Genomic DNA, 21,616 nt, shown 5'->3' with positions numbered 1-21,616 from the left:
CTTAAGAAGAACAGTGTGTATATATGGACTGAGGAATGTGAAACAGCATTCAACCGGCTAAAAGACAATTTGGCTAAAAACATAAAGTTATGGCACCCTGACCTGTGTGAACCATTCCACATGGCAACAGATAGTTCAGATTATGGATTGGGAGTATCCATATTTCAGGAGGTAATGATAGATGGGGAAAAAACTCATAGACAAATAGCATTTGCGAGTAGAACCATGTATAAGTATGAAAGAAACTATACAGTTTCAGAGAAGGAGGCTTTAGCTATAGTATGGGGTTTTAAGAAATTTCAACTTTTCTTATGGGGACGTAAGACTGTGGTCCATACAGACCACAAAGCTTTAATATTTTTGAAGGACTGCAGATTGTTACATAACAGGTTGACCAGATGGGCGCTGTTTTTACAACAATTTGATATAGAGATCAAGTATGTTAAAGGGAAAGAACATGCAGTACCGGATGCTTTGTCGAGATTACCGGAAGGATGTGAGACACTAGAACGTGTAAAGAATAGGGAAGATGTTTTTGAGGTGAATTACTTCAAAAAAGCGGAAGGAAGAGAAAAAATTAGGGAAATATGTCGGAATATGCGAAGATATCAAAGTGATGATGATGCACTCAAGTCGGTAAAGGTCAAGTTTGGCAATCTGGACGCAACTAACATAAGGGCTTCATATAAAATACATTAAGGTGTACTGTATCTTCAAAGATTAAATAATCCAGGGAAGTGGAGAGTATGTTGGCCAGAACAACACACTGAAGTGCTGATAGATAATGTTCACTTTGCATATGGCCATTGTGGTGCACGGAAGTGTACCGATAAGTTAGATGAATGCATTACCATTAACAACATGGCACGAAGGGTAGCACTGAGGATAAGATCTTGTGATCTATGCCAAAAGGCGAAAGTAACAAATGCAACTAATCAACGGCCCATGCAATCAATAAAACCTGATGAAGTATTAGAAATTGTAGCAGTAGATATCTTTGGACCATTACCGAAAACCATGGGGGGTTTTGTGTACATATTTGTAGCAGTTGAACTTTTCTCAAAGTATATAAAGCTATATCCCTTGAGAAAAGCTACTGCCAGAGCTGTGTATGATAAAATGGTGTGTGATTATTTTGTGAAAGTAGGGAAGCCAAAGAGAATACTATCAGATAATGGTGTTCAGTTTTGCTCAAAAATGTGGAAGGATGGGATAACTGAGAAACAGGTAGAAGTGGTACATATCTCAGCTTATCACCCATCAAGCAATCCGGTAAAAAGTTATATGCGTGAGATAGGTCGGTTATTTAAGACATACTGCATAGTAACCACAAGAAGTGGGGCATGTATGTGAGTGAATTCGAAGAAATCATGAATTCATTAACAAACGAGAGCACTGGATTTACTCCAGAAGAAATCCTGAAAAAGACAAGAAGTAAAAGTCTAGTAGAAGACCTACTAGAATTTCCAGATAGAGTTGAATTAGATTATGATAGTAAAAAGAACTTAGTAAAAGACAAGATGAGAAAACAAGCAGATGCGAGAGTTCGTCGTCACGACGAAAAAGTAAGGAATCCTAAATTCAAAATAGGTGATCTCGTTCTTGTAAAAACACATGAAAAGCCAAGTGAAATTAATAACGAGATCAGCAAATTTAAATATATATATAATGGACCATTTAAAATAGTCTCCATACCCAATGTGAATGCTTATTATTTAGAGTACCCATTATTAGGCAAACGCCTGGGAGTAAGAAACATAGTGGATCTTAAAAGGTATGAACCACAAATTCTACCAGATTGAAAATAAATATATAAATAAATATTAAAGTAAACCAATATGTAAATAGTTTTGTTTCTTTTGTTCTATGTGAAAGGTAAATGTTCACTAAAATATATTGCAGTATTCTAATGAAACTTCTAGTTAAGTAGAGACTAAACAGACTGGGAAAGACTGAGCTTCTAAGAAAGCTTTAATAGATGTGTAAATAAGTGTTGTGGAAGAGGTAGAAAAGTGAGGAGGTAAAGTGAAAAAGACGGGCTACAAAGTAATAGGTGCATAACGTGTGTTTTACTTGCCTGAGATAAAAGAAGTGTATTTAAAACTTTGTAAAAAAGATGTTTAAAGTGTACTGTGTTTAGAAGTAAGAAAATTGGAAAGAATATATGTAAATCATTTATGTAATGTTTAACAGGAAAGACAGAAAGAATTGGTGTTTAATTTTAAATATGTAATATAAGTATCGAGGTGTATCAGTAAGAAAGGGAAAACCCTTGGTAAAAAGCTTAACGAACATTTCAGATTCATTAAAGGAGAGACTTCTTATTGAATTATCACTGTAAGATACTTCAATAAGAAGTGGGGCATGTGTAACGGAACTGAAATGATGGTGGGCTGACGGTAATTTGGAGCCCGCGTGTCGGAAATGGGCGCGCTTGTGTGAGACTGCCAGAGAGTGCACCCTGATGGCATCTATTGGCGAAACTGGGAATTAGCGCTACCTGTCAGACAATGCACTAAGCTCTCGGAGTCAAATATATTCTTTTTCTTGGTAATTATAAGTTATTACTGTATAATTTAATGTTGTAAAGCGCTAGTAGTAAATCATTATGACTGGTATGAACTCCAGGGTAATAAATATAAATATTCTTAAATACTAAATGATTTCGGTAAAAAGGTGGTAGGGGAACGCCCCCACTCTTGGTGATACGAGTGTAGCTAGGGGTAGCTGGAGACACACGGACTGAACAATGGAATGGCCTGGGGAGTGTTGACGTGATTGGACGTGCGTAACTGTGCTCACGCAAAAGTGATTGTGCAACAGAGAAGAGGCGAATATCGTCGCCATTTTTGGAGTAAAACGCGACGAATGGTTGTTGAAACCGCCTCTATGCCACTGGGGCTGATTGTAAGAGTTCCTGCGCCCAGATTTTATGGCGGACGTGCAGTAGCTTATACGAGCGCTACAGCTCGTAGTTCCAGCCGCCATTAAGGGCATGAGGCGTGAAGAGCTGCGCTAGCCACATGCATCTCACCACCAGCACCGACACGTCTACCCAAGGCAAGACTGCTTGCAATTGTTAAGTCGAACTTTGTATACATGTAAAAGGAGAATACCAGTTTTCTTTTATGCAAGTGCAGAGGACAGAATATAGTAATGAGTAAAATTACGACGCATGTTGTTCATTGTAAAGTGTAGTAACCTCAAACATAGTATAGTGAAATCAGACTGAGGCCACCATCGCCTCTTTCATTTACAATTCTTTTGGTTGCAGAATACTTTAGCATATAAGAATGTTGAAAAGAGCAATGGTCACACCAGAATGAGTCGCCTATTTATAGTTACTTAAATTTTTGTGAGTAACCTTTCAAGTAAAGTCACTTAACTAATTCTGTATCAATTGTCCAAAGAGTAATATCCAAAATCATTAAATAAGTTGAAGGGTAGAATTTTGTTAACCCAAGTTGCATAAACTGTCTTGGTAGTAATTACCAAGCCAACTCACAGAAATTGAGAGAGTATTTGCTTTGTAGAATCATCTAGAATGATCAGAAATAGTAATATTCAGAATTAAGTTTAAATTCAACTCAAGCCATTTCACTTTGAAACGAGCCAAAAATTGATTTATTCTTTTGCTCCTTCAGAGCTGGCGACCATAGTTATAAGTATTTTCAGGAGGATTCGACGGTAAGTCTGCTGCTCTCGTCGTGCTGATAGGATTATCCACTGCTGCTAGCAGTGGTGATTGGATACATAAGCTCACTACCAAGTTAAGTGGGTCAGGTAGGCAGTGTTACCGTGTGAACTGTAGGGCACTGTAGGCTGTGGATCGAACCCGTTCAATCATCACAGCTCTTAGGGAAATAGTCCGGTTAGGAGTGTACTAATCATTAGGTAAATACTGGCGAGTAACGGTCAAAAATGTATACGCAAGTGAATTTAGCAAGGTCCACGTAGCACCTAGTTAATGTGGTGCAATGGCGAGGGTAGGAGGTGAGTAAAAGTGAGCTGAGCTTGTGGCAGCTGTGCTGTATTCAAATATTAACAACGTGAATTCACTACTACCTCTTACCATTAGGAATGAGCTATTTACAGTTAAAATACGTAGCAGTAAGCGCAAAGGCGTGACAGCTACAAGTCCGTATTGGTTTTATACATACGGAATTAGGAAGCGGGTCATTCCGTCAGTGGAGGGGGTTAAAACAACCGAGTCAGTTGAGAACATACCCCATTTACTGATGGAAAGATTCGGCGGTTCGGTCGCAAGCAATAACGTTAAACTATTTTGCTGCCTTCTTCAAAGTTAGTCACTTTAAGGAGATCAAATTTTCACTCTCTCTCATGGTTCAGAATCCTAATTCAAACACCTCTTCTCACACAGGTGAGACTTTGGCGTACATTTTAACGTGACTAATATTTCCAAATAAAACTGCTCATTAATAACTTCAATGTAGCCTTCAGTCAGAAAACGGTTAGAACTAAAGAACTTGTCTTCAATCAAATGCGTCAATCATTGACTTTTAAGTATCAATTCGAAGTAAATCCCAACTTCTATGTAGTTCGTTGGTACAATTACTGCGCTTCTCAAGAAATGTAATTAACACATGTTTAAATAACACTGTTTTTCTTTACAAGACGTTGACATGACATACAATGATCATACTAGATCGGGACTTTCTTGTGAACTGATACAATTTCACAAAATCATTTTAAACGTCAGCTTTGCAATAATTCACGTCTAGGACGCTGACAATGATGACTCGATGTTCTCGCCGGAGCGGACCATTCGCACTCTTTTGGTTAGTGAGCCGCACTGCCGATTCCGATTTGCAGTGTCATGGAACATCGATGAATCACCTGCTAAGACATCCTCCGTGTGACATGAAACAGACAGAGAAACAATGTTTTAGTACTCTTGCCATAGAGAAAGTAGCATAATTAAATTATATACTTTTATGGCCTAACTAATGTCGCTCAATAGGAAAATAATGACATTGTTGCTCCCTAAAATCTGGAGCCCCACAACATGTCTTAAAGGGAACACTTACCCAGTACTATGCAACAAGGTAAACGTGTTAATAGGCAGAATAACGACAGAACTTCAGAATCAAACAGCAACGGAAGAGGGAAGTCACACGGAACGACATGAAGAGTAAGCCACGATACACTTGAAACACGAGATACATCCAAAACTTCCGGCACCTCATTGTTGCCACTTTTCAAAGCTTCAACCCTGCCACGTCAACGAGTTACGTGAGAACATTCACCGTGAGATCCAATACTCTGTCAGCAACATTCACGAAAATGCAACGCCGTGTTGAACTGTGTATGCACATAGGGAGAGGTCTCTTCCAGCACCTTTTGTAACGTGCCTTTATTCTTAACCATAAAGATAGGTATAAATTAGGTTTCATATCATATTTTGTTACGAGTTTTACACTGAGGTGACGAAAGTCACGGTATACCTTCTAATATCGTGTAGGACCTCATTTTTCCCGACTCCGTGAGGCGACCCGACGTGGAATGGACTCATCGAGTCTTTTGGTGTCTCCTGCAGAAATATTGAGCCATGCTGCCTCCACAACCGTCCATAAATGCAAACGTGTTGCCGGTACAGGTTTTTTTACACGAACTAACCTGCAGATTACGATCAATACATGCTCAATGGGATTAATGTCGGGCGATCTGAGTGGCGAAATCATGCGCTCAAATTGTCTAGAATGTTCTTCAAACTAGTCGCGAACAAGTGTGTACTTGTGATTTGCCGAATTTCCACCAATAAATATTCCATCATTGTTTGTGAACATGGAGTTCACGAGTGGCTACAAATTGTATCCAAGTAGCCGAACATAACCATTTCCAATGAACGATCGATTCAGTTGGACCTGAAGACCCACTCCATTCCATGTAAACACAGTCCATCGCATTATGGCGCCATTACCAGGTTGCACACAGCCTTAGCGACATTTTGGGTCCATGGCTCCGTGGGGTCTACGACACACTCGAACCCTGCCATCACCTCTTACCAACTGAATTCGAGACACCTTTAACCAGGACACTGTTTTCCAGTCGTCTAGTTCCAACCGACATGGTGACGAGCCCGGGAGAGGAGCTGAAAGCGATGGCGTGCTGTTAGCAAACGCACTCGCGACAATCGTCTGCTGCGAAAGCCCATTACCGCCAAATTTCGCCGCACTGTTCTAACGGATACGTTTGTCGTACGTGCTATAATGATTTCTAAGGTTGTTTCACGCAGTGTTGCTTGTGTGTTAGCACAGACAACGCTATGCAAGCGCCCGTGCACTTTTCTTAGGAACCATTTCGGCATTTGCCTGGAGCGACTTAAGTAAATCATAGAATACCAAAATCGACAGATGGAGATTTGAACCATCGTCCAAACGAATCCAAGTCCAATGCACTAGCCACTGCGGCAACTCGCTCCGTTTTTAAATTACGTCAAATTTGTTTGAATTAGTGAAAATCAAATATTTTTTACCCTGGAAGTCGTTAGATAGGCAACCTACAACTGGGACTGGATGCTTTAATAGTAATATACAGCCTCCTATACAGCTCCTTATGTTTTCCTGTTATACAAGCTGATAACTGTCAAAATTGGCGTACTGATGCTTTAGTAGCAGCTATTATCGTCACCCAACCTTCGCCATTCCCGACACATTCGAATTTGTAGCACTATTGTGAATTGCGGCAGTTTAATAACAATCAAAATCTTCCGATTTTTGTTGCCGCTTGCACCCTTCTCTGAAATGACCTGCCAGGTGTTATAAGAATATTTTTTGTTACAGCGAATTAATTGCTCCATTACATCTCGTTTCTTACAACGATATATGGAACCGGCAACTGTTGAAAAATGCGGCTATCTGTTTCTCACGTACCGAAGTGTATTTGCGAATAGCGCACCTCCCCATTGTAGTGACTTATGAAACTATTCGTCTTTCAATTGGTCAATGTATTAGACAAACTTCGTTGCAATGAAATACGAGAGAATGAATTGGTGTATTTTTGTTAGAAAATACAGCAGTACAAAAAGGTGTAGTCTAACTAGGCAGCCACCTGTGTTGACAAAATTCGGAGGGAGGTAAATTTTGGGCTAAATTTCCACAAATTATTTTCTTTTACTTCCCGTTGTTGGCGGTTTAGCCTGCACACCAGTACAGATCAAAAAACTTTGTCTCGTTGTCGCGTAAGCACCACGCACGTGTGAGTCAATTTGCTGATCCAGAAGTATGGTACGAAGTGTTAGTATTATGATCCTTCACTTCGCCTACCACTCCTGGCGTCGTGATGATCGACGTCCTTCCATGTACTCCTGGAAGTTGGTTTTGTGACATCCAACCACCTTCTTCTTAGGTTTCCTCAAAGTTTTTGACTTTCTGTTATTTCGTTTATTACAGCTTTTTCTAGTCTCTCTTCTGTTATCATATGTCCAAAATACATTAATTTCATCTGCAACATTTGTGCGTTCAAAGATGTGTTTGGTTTTAGTTTTTTTTCAGGAGAAATTTTTTTATTTTTTCAGGCCGTAAAATCCTCAGGATACTTATCCAAATCCGTATCTGAAAATAATTTTTTTGTTCTTGCGATCATATGATTCCATTCTCGACGACTCACATCCGTATAACAGTTTCAGCCACTTTTATTTTGATGACTAGTGCCAATTTACATCTCTTTGGAAACCTGCTTAATTTAATTGTAGGTGCTTTTCCAGGCTGTATCCTTCTTCTTAATTCCCAAGTATAGGAGCTACATTTTTAAATCGTTGATTCTAAAAATATATGACATCCTAAATGATTTCTCTGCCACATTATTACCCTTCATTACTGTTTTCAAAATTTGTTTTCTTGAAGTTTAGCCTTAAGCAAACTCTTACTCTTTCTTTTCGTATTTTTCCAGCATAACATTAATGTCTTCTTCACTGCGTGTTGCCTACATCTACAACGGCTATGTCATCCTTATATTTCAAATTGCTTATTAACTTTCCCCGTCGCGTCAATTTTAATTCCTATATCCATCTTTTAGACCTGTAATTTCCATTACGTGGTCCCCATACAAACAAACGAAACAGAGGTAGTATCCTTCCGTAACTCCTTTCTCTGTCCCGAAAGTTTCCGTATTTTCTTGCTTTATTTTTACAACTGCTTCTTTGCTTTTGCACATACTACTGATTATCCTCATCAGTTACTCTTGTATTACCACAAAGCCCAGTACTTTGCACTTTTTGAGTGACCTACTCAGTAATGTTACCAAAACAGCTTTAAGAACTACCGCGAACGTATGAAAGAGTTTAGCAAATGACAGTATACTTTCAAATGTTTCTCTTCCTAAACGATCATTTTATTTCGCATCTCAAATCAAGTTCAGTTGCATCTGTATCTTTCATGCTTAGCATATAAGTACATGATCACGATAGTTGTTATTGCTGGCGGCAGTGTATGAGTGGTGAGTATTTCTGTCTCTCGTGGCGTAATCACCGGTTAAATGCCAACTGAAGCCTGTATTACAGCCTACAAAATCCTTCGAGCAAAATCTCGTGCAGAAAGCATGTAAATTAGTATTTAGATTTGTGGTTCATACATGGCGTATTTACCCTTTGACGGATAAATGACATTTGCCGAGTGGTAAAAACGAACAGATAGAGATTATGAACAAATATTTCAATCAAACAAATTTTGTCTTGAATATTTCGTTAGACTCAAAATTTGTTAGATCATAGACAAGTACGTCAGCCATCTGACATCCAGTGCTAGAAAAGAACTAAACTTTTTCGATTACTGGAAGGTTCGTTTTCAAAACTTCCTTCAGTTTAGCAAAATTACTCTTATGTTCATTTCTTTTGTTGCCGATCCATTCTTAATGATCGTAGTCATCATTAGTAACAAAGAGTATTTGTAACCGTTTTCGTAATTTGGTAAATCAAAGATTAAATACTGGGATTCTGGGAACATTTTCCGTGAATAAGGGCAATATTGAGGTCACGATATCTGAGCCAAAACATTTATCTGGCTCCACGGCACACTTATTCTCACAATTTTTGCGTGTTTGACGTTGAATATTCATTATTATTAGTAACAGTATCAAGATTATCAGTTGTGTGCACCACTACTTGCAAATCTAAATTTTCACTCTGGCAGCAAAGCAAGAAAATATATAATTTTAGAGGTTGACTTACTACGTTCAATGGTTGAAATGAAACATAAACAGTCTCTCAGGTTCATGAGTCATTAATGCAGTAACGCGCCTGAAACAATAATTTATTTGAAAGTTAACTAAATATTAGTCACCTCCAAAAGGGAGGCGTTTTTGTGTCCTCTTTCTTCACCCATACTTTAGCTAGATGCCAAAGGTTTTTCGACTTAGTGTCTGATATTGATCTCTTTCACAGGTTGCAACTTCTTTAGTGCGAACCACTAAACGGGCACTGGACCATTTTCACTGCCATCAATGAAATTGGGAATAAAAGTCTTTCTGATGAAGAGAAATTTGTTAACACCGATTGTAGATTTAAGTGTGAAGGAGTATTTTTCGAAGATATATCCCTGGGGTGTATTCTTGTATGGAAGTGAAATATAGACGATAAACAGTTCGCCCAAGAACCGAATACGAACCTTTGAAATGTGGTGCTACAGAATATTGCCGAAGATTAGATGGGTACATCATATAAATAATGAGGAGGTACTGAAATAGAACTGAGGAGAAAAGAAACAAATTGCATAACTTGACGAAATGCAGGATCGGTTGATACGACATATTCTGAGGGATCAACGGATCATCAGTAATTTAGTTTGGAGGGTAGTTCGGAGGGTAAAAATTGTAGATAAACCACGAGATGAGTAAAGTAAGCAATTCCAAAAGGATGTAGGCTGCAGAAGTTATTCGGAGATAAAGAGGCTTGCTCAGACAGAGTGGCGTAGAGAGTTGCATCAAACCAGCCTTCGAAGTGAAGCCAACAGCAACATGAAACTTCAAAAATTTCTACCGCAGATTACGCACTGGAGTTTTAACCAGTGGCACAGACGAGGATAAAAATTGGATGTAAACTGACCATTGTGTTTCCCCGCGGTATATGAGAGCCAGTCAAAATCTATATTATTGTTTCTTGAATTCCCATAATTTTAACAGTTAAGATTTTTTTGGTGCCGCTTTCTTCTTCAAATTTACGTCTCTGAAATGGTTGACAAAATATGTGATGTTTTATGACAGTTATATTTCGGAAAAAATAAACAATTATGTCTTACGTTTTATAGGGTATTGGGGGCGAGGCGACAAATATAACATTCCTCATACAAACACGCCGAAATACCAAGAGCCGGCAGTGCAGTAGTGTTACGGAATGCAGGGCACAAAGAGAACGAACTCACGTTTGTTAGTGTTTGTACCTCCTATTTTCTGTCCGTGACCTGATTTGTACGGAATATGGCATTATGGAAATGAGTTACAGAAGCTCTATTTCCAAATGACCTCGTCAAGCAGACAGCTACGCTTGTGCTACCGGAGGCCATGGTGACGAATGCGTGGAATAAAGGTTGCATGGAGATGCAGAGCTATTGTTCCAAAGATAGACGGTTACGAAATTTAAGGTTATAAATTGTAATTGCCAGTAGGCAGTCTACATTTTAAAGTAATTCTTTTCTCCAAACACATCCAATGTCCTTCAATTTTCGCTTCTTTATAGATGTTACCGTACAACGTTAACAGAAAAGAGAAATGTATCTTATAGCTAGAAGGAGTAATTACCCAGAAACAGTGCAACATAATAAAAACAATTGCACTGTATTAAAAAAAGTTGTTAAAAAAGTCCAGAAGTGTTTGAATTACGTCTGATAATAAGATTAAAACAATCTGTAATATTGTTAAAAGCGAAACAAGACAACCGGGAGCACAGGAAGACTGTATTTCTATCAAACGCAATGTAAAGTTTGTTAACAAAAATTCAGAAGTAGAACACATTTTTAAAAATCATTTTTACTTGCCGTAGAGAAAGTAGGATCCTGCTATTCATTAGAAAATGCAAGGCAGTATATATGAGAGGCAATACTTAAACAATTTGAAAAAAGTGAAATTCAGCCTACCTCTCCTACTGAAGTTATGAAACTGATAAAGTCACTCAAAAGTAATAGCTCGCATGGAATGATGAAATTTTACACAGAGTACTAGAAGCTTGTTCCCAAAAGATAAGTAGGATTCTCAGCCATAAGTAGTAGCTCACTGAAACAGGTCATTTTTCAGAATAGACTGAAATATGCTACTGTTAAACCATTGCATAAAAAAGGGATAGGTCTGATGTTAACAATTACCATCCAATCTCACTTCTGACTACTTTATCCAAAATTCTTGAAAAAGTAATGTGTTCAAGAGTAGCAGCACACATTTGTAAAAACGAAGAAATGACAAAATGACAATTTGGGTTTCAGAAAGGCTTTTTTAACAGAAAATGCTATATATGCTTTTGTTGATCAAATATTAAATGTTCTAAAAAACCGAAAATCACCCACTGGGATATTTTCAGATCTCTTTCAGATAAGATTATCTGTTGTGGTACAAGTGGAATAGTGCACAAATGGTTTTATTCATATTTAACTGGAAGAATGCTGAAGGTTGAAATTAACAGTACAGATAGTGTGACAAAATCAGCAGAGCTCTGCAGCTGAGGAGATATCAAGAATGGTGTCCCACAGGGTTCAGTCTTGGGTCTCGTATTGTTCTTAATATACAGGGAGATTATAGTTAAAGTTAAACTTTCAAAACGCTGTAGAAATAATACTACTGCTAAAAATGACGTCAAATTGCAACGGAATACTATCAGAGGAGGGGGAAAACGTATGCCAGAAGAAAAAAAAAATGTGTGAAAATTAATCTGGCTCTGTATTTGTCAGAATACATAAATGAAAACACCTGTCATGCGTACGACACGTTGAAGTTGGTATAAACAAGCCGGGTACTCGGATTTTCCTCCTTTCGCGTCTGTGACGTTCGCCATGACTGTATCAATCTAGGATCGCTCTCTGTAAAGCTGTATTACAAGAATGATGATTGTGCATATGTCGCTCTGCAGAAGTTCCGCACACTGAAGGGTTTGAACAAAGGCGTTAGTCCTATGACTGCCGCGGATCTGAAAATAATTAATTCGGAATTTCGAAAAGACGGGTTCTTTTGGTGTGCAACGAATTGGCTCGACGCCAGTGGAAGAAGTGACCACAGCAATGCAGGAGGAGACAAGTGGTGCTGTGTAAACGTGTAGTGCACGGAGAATTACCCGAACATTGGACACACCAGTGAGCACGTGCGTGAAATCCTACGAAGCATCCTTGTTTGCTATCCAGTCAAAATTATCTTTGCTATGCAGTCAAAACTAACCCATGTGCTTCCTGTTGACCTGCAGCAAGCGAGACCTCTGCTTTAGAATTTCTTGCTCCCATGAAAGTGGACGATGATTGGCTGTGGAAGATTTTGTAAACAGACGAAGCCCACTTCCATCTGACAGGATACGTCAATACGCAGAATTGTTGAATATGGGCAATAGAAAGTCCACATGCAAATCAGCCAGTACCACTTCATCCAGAAAAGGTCACTGTGTGGTGCGAGTTTACGCCGTCATTTATCATAGGGACATATTTTATCGAAGAGGCAGGTGCCTGCGGTCCTGTTACCTGCACCGTCACTGGTAAGCACTGCGAATGTCTTGAGAAACCACGTCATTCGAGCTCTCCGACAGCGTAGAGATGTGGATGGGATCATTTTTATGCAAGAGGGTCTACCAGATCGAGTTAAGCAGCTGCTGAAGCGCCATTTCGGAAATACTACAGTTATCAGCCACCATTTCCCTACAGCCTGGCCGTCCCGATCACCTGATTTTAATCCATGTGGCTTCTGGCTGTGGTGATAGCTGAAAGTTGTTGCGTTCAATGTTCCGACTGCCAAATTAGCTGCATTAAAGGCACGCATTGCGCGACACATTCTGAACGTTAGCACAGAAACACTTCGATCAGTTGTGGAACATGCTGTTTCTCGATTTCCATTTGTTCAGAAAACACTGGACAGCATACTGAACATGTTTTGCACCAGTCACACGGAAATTAATAATCCGATTTGATTTTTATTAATGATTTTTATGCGGTTCATGGCCTCAGGAAACTAAAGACCGATGTTAGCGATGATTTTTATGCGGTTTCTGTCCTCAGGGCAATTAAAACCAATTTTTCCCATCAGATGTGATATGCCTTGCCATGGTGGACAGGCTTACGTAACTAACAGTATCACTTGTACACCCATGCACACCGAGTAGTACAGTTTTTTAAAGTCAAACATATACCTTAGGCATTTTTGTATTATTCATTTGTCATTTGTAGTCGACCACTATTAAATTATGATGCTTACAGCGCCATTTGTTGCTACATTTTGTAACCATTTATTTTTCTTCTGCCATGCGTTTCCCCCTGCTCCGATAATATTTCGTGGCAATTCGACGTCATTCTGACCAATGGTGTGATTTCTAGTGTGGTTTGAAAGTTTTACTGTAATTTTAATAACCTTGTATATTAATGACATGCTATCCATATTCATGAAGATGCAAAGCTTTTTCTCTTCGGTGATAATACGAGTACAGTAATCACACCCAATACACAAGAGTCAGCTAAGGAAATGTCTTTCAGAAACTTATTGAGTGGTTCTCTGCAAATGGATTCTCACCAAATTTTGAGTACACACAGTACATACAATTATGTACAGTAAATGGCATAACACCATTCATAAATACAGACTTCGAACAAAATACTGTTGGTGAGGCAGAATTTTTTTTTTTTTTTGTCGTCAGTCTTCTGACTTGTTCGATACGGCCCGCCACGAATTCATCTCCTGTGCTAACCTCTTCATCTCACAGTAGCACTTGCAACCTAACCCTAAATTATTTGCTGGATGTATTCTTCCTCTACAGTTTTTGCCCTTTACAGCTCCCTCTAGTACATTGGAAGTCATTGCCTCATGTCTTAACGGATATGCCGCGCGGGGTAGCCGTGCGGTCAGGGGCGTCTTGTCACGGTCCGCGCGGCTCTCCCCGTCGGAGGTTCGATTCCTCCTTCGGGCATGGGTGTGTGTGTTGTCCTTCGCGTATCTTAGTTTAAGTTAGTTTAAGTTAAATTACGTAGTGCGTAAGCTTAGCGACTGATGATCTCCGCAGTCTGGTCCCATAAGACCTTACCACAAACTTCCAAATTTCTTAACAGATATCCTATCATCCTTTTCCTTCCCCTTATCAATGTTTTCCATATATTCCTTAAATCTCCGATTCTGCGCAGAACCCCCTCATTCCTTACCATTTCAGTCCACCTAATTTTCAACATTCATGTGTAGCACCGCATCTCAAATGCTTCGATTCTTTTCTGTTCCTGTTTCCCCACTGTCCATGTTTACTACCATACAATGCTGTAGTCCAGAAGTACATCCTCAGATATTTCTTCTTCAAATTAAGGCCAGGAAAGCCATTTTTGCCAATGATAGTCTGCCCTTCGTGTCGTTGCTCAGTCCGTCATTAGTTATTTTACTGCCTAGGTAGCGTAATTACTTAACTTCATATACTTCATGACGATTAATCCTGATGTTAAGTTTCTCGCTTTTCTAATTTGTACTACTTCTCATTAACTTCGTCTTTCTTCGATTTACTCTCAATCCATACTCTATACTCATTAGACTGTTCATGCCTTTCAGTATATAATGTAATTCTTCTTCACTTTCACTCAGGATAGCACTATCATCTGCAAATCGCATCCTTTCACATTTAATTTTAATTCCTCTCCTTAACCTTTTTTTATTTCCATTGTTGCTTCCTCGATTTACAGATTGAACAAATCCTTGTTTTACACCCTTTTTAATACGACCACTTCGTTCTTGGTCGTCCACTCCTATTATTCCCTCTTGGCTGTTGTACATATTGTATATGACTCGTCTCTCCTTATAACTACCCCTACTTTTGTCAGAATTTCGAAAATCTTGTACCATTTAACATTGTCGAACGCTTTTTCTAGGTCGACAAATGCTATGAAAGTGTCCCTTCTGCCTTATGTGATCTTAAATTCTCCAAGGCCTTTTTAAATTCTGATTCTAATACTGGAAACCCTATCTTGTCTAAATCGACTCCCGTTTCCTCTTCTATCACATTAGACAAACCTTGCCCCTCATAGAGGCTTTCAATGTATTGTTTCCACCTATCCGCTCTCTCTTCTGCATTTAACAGCGGAAATCCCGTTGCACTCTTAATTTTATCACCCTTGCTCTTGATGTCACCGAAGATTTTCTTGACTTTCCTGTTTGCTGAGTCTGTCCTTCTGACAATCATTTATTTTTCGATGTCATCACTTTTTCCTGCAGTCATTGCGTCTTAGCTTACTTGCACTTCGTATGTATTTCATTCCTCAGCGACTTGTATTTCTCTATGCCTGATTTTCCCGGAATATTTTTGATCTTCATCCTTTCATCGATCGATTGAAGTATTTATTCTGTTACCCATGGTTTCTTCGCGGTTACCTTCTTTGTATCCTTCCCAACTTCTGTGATGGCCCGTTTTAGGGGTGTCCATTTCTCTTCAACTGTACTTCCTACAGAGCTAATTGCTGTATCTATAGCCTTAGAGAACTTTTACCCTTTACTGCAGCGTTTCCAATTCTGAGGTGTGGGTAGTAAAGTGAAGCAGTAGCTCCATCTGCCATATGGTGACTGACGGCAGGATGTAAACTGAAAGTGGTAAACCGATAAACTATGACAGATTAAAGCGAAAATCACGAAAGATACGTTGGGCAAACTAATAAAATGTATTGAGGCCAGCACAGAGGAACGAAACAACAAAGTAAGACCAGAACAGTTAACAAACCGAAGTTTATTAATACAACAATCGTACTGTATTTGATGGGCTTATGCGAATGTACGTAAAGTTTTGTGTGTCATATTAATGAATAAAAGGAGCTTGCTTCAGCTACTGTGAACGAAAATATGGATGAAAAATGTCCGACGTCGAAAAATTTATAATACGATTAATCAAAAACAGAAAAATCCCAAAACTAAGCTTGTACTTTATGACACTAAAGCACGCCTAGCGTTTATTGACAGCGCTGGTAAGGTCATATATCTCCGAGGCAAGGAAAGTAGCTCAACGTAAAATATGATTCTTTACCTTCTGCCAACGCATTTGTTCCCGGAATTATCCAAGGACGTATTATCAGCAGTCGGCGTCCTTCGGTCAGTTTTGTCAATTGAATGCCAGCCGGTGTGGCCGAGCGGTTCTAGGCGCTTCAGTTTGGAACCGCACGACCTCTACGGTGTGTGATGTCCTCAGGTTAGTTAGGTTTAAGTAGTTCTAAGTTCTAGGGGACTGATGACCTCTGATGTTAAGTCCCATAGTGCTCAGAGCCATTTGGACCATTTTTTGTCAATTGAAAAATAGATAATAACAAATTAATTCTGAGATGACGAAGATCTTCAAAGTGGACATTCGAAACTATTATAAGAGCTCTAAAAATGGAATGATTACGCCAAAGAGAATTTGAGTCAGTGGAAAAATGTGTGAAGAAATGGGAATACTAAATTGATAAAAACCTAAACGTAGAGAAAATTTTTGACATGTGAAGTAATTCTGAAGGGAGATCGTACAAAATGGTCGAATAAATGAACAAATGAGTGAGGGACTAAAATAGTAATGAATGATCGAACAACCGGGAAAAGATCAATGTGTAGGTCAAGAATGAGGTGGAGGGATCGATAACAACTAACTACAACCAACAAAGGCACCGAATAAGAGGACGTATCAGACAAATTCTTAGTACTTAAAGAAAGAATAAAAAAGGAAGGTTTAAACAGTTTATTTCATTCGGTCTCACACCATTAAGTAGATCTCATTCGTATATGATTTCTTCATAAGACCTTTCATTTCGTCATGCTGAAAAACTTCCATTTGACCCAGAAACGTTTTTCGTCCACTTGTTAGTTTCTCGAATGAATTTTCTCAGTAACTGTATTTTCGATCTTCGTCTCCCGGCTCTACACAGTCTACTTATCTCCCAAGGGAATTGGATTTGCACCATCGTTCATTTATTTTATCAGTTACTATTAGATATAATCACATAATGATATGGGCGTGCAGCCAGAGTAGTGGTGTTTGGCAGTGGTTTAACTTGCTACTAAGAACAACAACGTCATCACTTAGTACCACGCTGTAATCAGTACACATAACCATAGCAAGATTTTAAGGATTTATACTTCAAGATCAACATCACAATTAGTAATAGGCTTTGCTCTTTGAACTATGATTATTCACCTCATTTTCTCCTACAGTGCCGTCTTCACATGAAGAACCGAACAAGGGTAGAATTCACTCCACAGGTGGTTTCCAGAGATGTATGTACGATCGTGGAACATTTTAAAAACTTTGCATGTCTTGTGGATTCATTTTATGATTTTACTAATGAGCGTTTGGCGTCATTGGCCGGGAGACCCTTGCGGGGCAGGTCGGGCCGTCTTGGTGCAGGTCTTATTACATTCGACGCCACATTGAGCAACCTGCGCGCCGGGTGAGGAGGAAATGTTGATGAAGACAACACAACACGCAGTCCCTGAGCGGAGAAAATCCCCGACCCAGACGGGAATCGAATCCGGACCCGTAGAACGGCAATCCGTCACGCTGACCATTCAGCTATCGGGGCGGACTATGGTTTTACTGAATCGGTTTGAATTTTCTGCTTACCAAGTTAGTTCGTTGTTGATTTATTAGTCTTTCGTAGTTTTAATATTTATTTATTTTTCCCACTGTGCTATGCAGCTGTGTTCAGCGATATGGCACTCTTGAAGCGAACTGCACTTTTGACTTCTGTCTCAGTATTTTCTACAGTTTTTGCTGCACAGCTTAAACGAATCTAAGGGGCGGCTTTGTGGAACCACCGCAACCTGCTGGAATGTGTACTCACACACAACAGAATCCAGTCCGGCGACCATTACATCAAGTTAAAGAAGGTTCTTTGAGATTAGATACATATCTGTTTGATACGCATCGGCTTCACACCAATCATCATGTACAAAGAGTGAAAGTCCATTGCAGTGTTCACTATACGGTCTGGCCAAATTTGTATACGAAACATACATCAACAGGGGTAACATCGAAAGCACCCTGAGGCTCTTCGTGGAAGACGATGTCACCTGCAACAAGGTAGCAACGGGAGAAGTTCAAAGCGAAAAGAAGTTTATTTTCTTGTTATTCTAGTTTCAGAAACATACGTAGTTGCACAGATAACAAGTCATACAGTCTTTGACCAATATTTGGCCACTTCCAGTCCATTTTCTGTTGCTTGACGGAGGTCTTCTGCAATACGGGAGGCTGGACACAGTCGACAATGAAGCATGTGCTGGACAGTGGGCTTCTCTGCAATTACACTTAATACTGTTTTCTGTGCAGTAGCCCCATCTTGCCAGATTAAGCCTTGATCCACCCAACCCTGATATCAGCCTATTCAAAGATTTCTATGGCATACATTCCTCGTCCTGTTATGGACGCAGTGTTCCAGAAATTCTTTTCCATCCCTCCGAAGTTGCACCCTGACCTTTGCAGCAGTGATAGTAAGTACCTTTGATGTTCTAAGGAAACTCTTCCTTGACTTCAGTCGCTGTGGATGGGGTTTATGCCAGTACAAGGGATGGGTCTCTTCCATTTTTCTGCTTTCCTTATTCGCCGTAATTTCTCTTCGAATGGGAGGTGGTGGTATTTCTGCAAAGTGGTTAACTATATATACACTAAGATGGTATCTGTTGTTTCGGACATGTCCGAAAGAACAGATACCATCTTAGTATAAATATAGTTAAGGCTTACCGGCCACTTGACCGTCTTCTTCTTCTGTGCCAATACACAAACAGTGCCCGAACTCTTACGGGAATCGGCAACGCGCCGCGAGTAATGAGTATAATGGGCGGGGGCACTACGAATGTAGTGCGGGAAAATACGTTGAGAATGTGGGTTTCGCGGGAGGTGTTCCAGAGATAAATCCCAGCAGTCGCGCTATCCTCTGTGTCCTCGGTGGCTCAGATGGATTGAGCGTCTGCCATGTAAGCGGGAGATAACCGGGTTCGAGTCCCGGTCGAGGCACACATTTTCATTTGTCTCCGTTGACGTATGTCAACGCCTGTAAGCAGCTAAGGGTGTTCATTTCATTGTAATTTCAAGTGGTTAACTCATTCGACAGGAGTAGATTACAAACTGTGGTGTCACCGCCAGACACCACACTTGCTAGGTAGTAGCTTAAATCGGCCGCGGTCCATTAGTACATGTCGGACCCGCGTGTCGCCACTGTCAGTACTTGCAGACCTAGCGCCACCACATGGCAGGTCTAGAGAGGCGGATTAGCACTCGCCCAGTTGTACGACGACTTTGCTGGCGACTACACTGACGAAGACTTGCTCTCATTTGCCGAGAGATAGTTAGAATAGCCTTCAGCTAAGTCCATGGCTACGACCTAGCAAGGCGCCATTAGCCTTACAGTGATTGTAATTAACCGTATCTGGAGATAGACTCATTTGTATCATCAGTAGCGATGTACTACAAGGATGCATTAAAGTTAAGTATTCAAGGAGCTGCATACTTTTCTTATAGCATTAATTAGGTATCCTGTTCCAGAACTCTCGCCAGCCGGCGTGTGTGTACGCGTGCCTTTCGGCTACCTCCGAGTGGCGTGGCGGTTTTGCTACGCCACAACACAAACAACCTGTTATAACTCTAATAAAGGAAGTAAGATCTGCAGAGGATCGACAACTCTTGCAGTAACTGGTAGTTGACGCATAAACTGTACAGGAAATAACTACGCCAATTACGATAAATCACTAAAAACAGCTACAGGTGTAAAAGTCTAGAAATAACAGCCCGGATCTACTTGAAGTGGAATGATCACATAAAACTCTTTGAAGCAAAAGTAGATGAGAGGCGAAAATTGATCATAACAGTCTGATGAAAATGTAGTTCATCCTTGAAAGAAATGGCTTCGAATCATTAGTGATACCAGTTCTTGATTAATGATACTTACAGGGTTAGATTAGTAAGAGATATGCCAGATCCAAGGAAAACTAGCACTTTTCCTCATGGATTCATGTAATAAGTGCGAAATCGTTATGGAAATGCTTAACAAACTGTGGGGGTACATCAACACAGGTACGTTTTGTGGCAATTACTGTAGAAATCGTAGAATATACGTTCCAGGGAAAGGGTACATCACAGTAATTCCTCCAAAATTCCTTATCCCGAAGAGGAAACTAGAGAAACTAGAGTTCATATAGAGTAGTGTTACAGACTCGCCCGAATATCAGCGAGCGGGTCCGCCCCAGTTGCAGTCAGCCCGGCGGATTAACCATAGGTACCTGTGTGCCGGCCAGCCCGGATGTTGTGTTTACTCGATTTTTCACTTGCGACTAGGTGAATACTGGTTTGGTACCCACTTCCTCCCTCAGACGCACGATTCGCAAGCTTTCAGAAAACGCTCACACAGTTTCACATTGATTAACGCTGTAAGTAGACAGTTTGGCTACACAAATCTCTTCCCGCGGAAGGCGGTGGGGTGAGGTAGGTGGTTTGTGGTGGTGGCAGGAAGGGCATCCCGTCGCCCTCTACCACTAACAATGCAAAATCCAAGAAATTAAAAGATCAACATCGACTAGAAACGGGACAAACACCACGTCAAAGAAAGGAAGTTCGAGAAGTGGTAGCGTTACTGGAAACACGCTGCTCCAAACACTGTAAGGTGCGTGCGGAATATACGGGGTGTTTCAAAGTTACACCGATATAGTTGCAGGGGATGTAGAAGGCGCCTTGAGGAACTAAATGAAAATAGGAACTCGTGTCCGGAAACGTCATCCAACTGCGCTACAGAGCGATGAATTTATAGGCTTTAGCACCTGTATGTGATCTACACGTATATACAGGGTGATTCCGTGATGATGTTGCTAACTTTCAGGGATTGTGGAGAAGGATAAATTTATTAATTTGAGGTAAGGGCGCTGGTCCGGAAACGAAAGAATCGAAAATTATGAGAATCGTTCTGATACCTCTGACAGCGAAATACACGTCTCGTTACCGTAGTTGCTAAGAGTATAAGGTAGGCAACATTCAGAGGTGGCAGTATGGACCAAAACAAGGAAATAATGTCCAGTAGACATCGGCTATAAAATGAATACCTTGCGAGCTATAAGAATTTGCTCAACAGAGATGTGCCTCACAACAGCGAAGTGTGTTGTTATAAAACACCAATAGATTCCAGTAGCGTGTCACAAAGTACGTGCATACAGTTTGATATCTTACTTCCATTTATCGCTGTATCTTTGTTGCTCTAAGAATATATACACTATCGTTTTTCTTCCACTATAGCCAGTGAATTTATGCATATACCGCTGTCTATCACGGTTTGAAGCACACTGTCGGGAAAACAAGAGACAGAATCGAGGAGTACTGGTTGCAAGCTGGAGGGCGAAGAGCAAAGTAGGGTGTTGTTAACAGCAAGCACAGTGACTGAATGTAGCAAGTTTGTTTTCAAACAAAGCACGCAACGTATGCCACCGACATTTGCACTGTTGCGGAGATATTTTC

This window comes from Schistocerca cancellata, chromosome 5, assembly GCF_023864275.1.
Source record: "Schistocerca cancellata isolate TAMUIC-IGC-003103 chromosome 5, iqSchCanc2.1, whole genome shotgun sequence".
Taxonomy (NCBI): domain Eukaryota; kingdom Metazoa; phylum Arthropoda; class Insecta; order Orthoptera; family Acrididae; genus Schistocerca; species Schistocerca cancellata.
This window is presented reverse-complemented; position numbering follows the sequence as displayed.